The following is a 1,070-nucleotide window of genomic DNA, read 5'->3' on the forward strand; positions in this document are numbered from 1 at the left end:
GGAGCACGAACAGGGCCAGTTGAGAAGTGTGCGGGTCTGTGCAGACCCAGTGTGATGGGTGTTGGGGGGCGGGGGTGGGGTAGAGCGCTCATCCCTGAGACAGTTGGGTTAGAATCCAGCTCTCTGACCTGGGGAGGGGCCTTCCTGGGCTAGTCTGTCTCTCCTTTTCTGAACGAGGTACATAATAGGCCAGACACTGTGGCTCACTCCTGTAATCTCAACACTTAGAGAATCTGAGGCAGGAGGATCACTTGAGCTTAGGCGTTCAAGACCAGTTTGGGCAATATAGTGAGATCCTATCTGTATAAAATAATCAAAAACATAGCTGGGTGTGGTAGCGCACACCTGTGGTCCCAGCTACATGGCAGGCTGAGGTGGGAGGATCATCTGAGCCCAGGAGGAGGTTGAAGCTGCGGTGAGCTGTGATCGCGCCACTGCACTCCAGCCTGGGTGACAGAGCAAGACCCTGTCTCTAAAAAGATTAAAAATTAAAAGGTACTAAAGGTGTGTCCTCAGAGGGTGCTGGAGACACAAATGGGTTCATATGCAGGAAGAACGAGGCACGGAGTCCCACCAATATGCTAAGATCTCAGTATTTGCCCAATATTAAGTTTACAGTCATGATGACAAACTGCTCTTAGGAGGTGTCATTTAATAGGTGGATTTATAGAAAGTTCCAGCATGTGAGTGAGGCAGCATGTCCACCCCTCTACCCGGTGGTCTCAGAGCTGCCCTGAGTGTACCAGGACACATGCAGTACCCAGACTGGGCACAGACGGTCCTGTCGCCTGCTCACAGCAGGGGGTCGGCAAGGCTGGCCGAGCCTGGCTGCCCCTTCCTCCAGCCCCGCCCTCAGTAAGGTTACTGTAGATTTGGAATATTTAAACATTTTTCTGAAAGGTTTTACATTTCGGGGGCTGGGAGTGGTGGCTCAGGCTGTAATCCCAGCACTTTGGGAGGCCGAGGCAGGCGGATGGTTTGAGGTCAGGAGTTCAAGACCAGCCTGGCCAACATGGCGAAACCCCATCTCTACTAAAAATACAAAAATTAGCTGGGTGTGGTGGTGCACA

Source organism: Mandrillus leucophaeus, unplaced genomic scaffold, assembly GCF_000951045.1.
Source record: "Mandrillus leucophaeus isolate KB7577 unplaced genomic scaffold, Mleu.le_1.0 Scaffold5, whole genome shotgun sequence".
NCBI lineage: Eukaryota > Metazoa > Chordata > Mammalia > Primates > Cercopithecidae > Mandrillus > Mandrillus leucophaeus.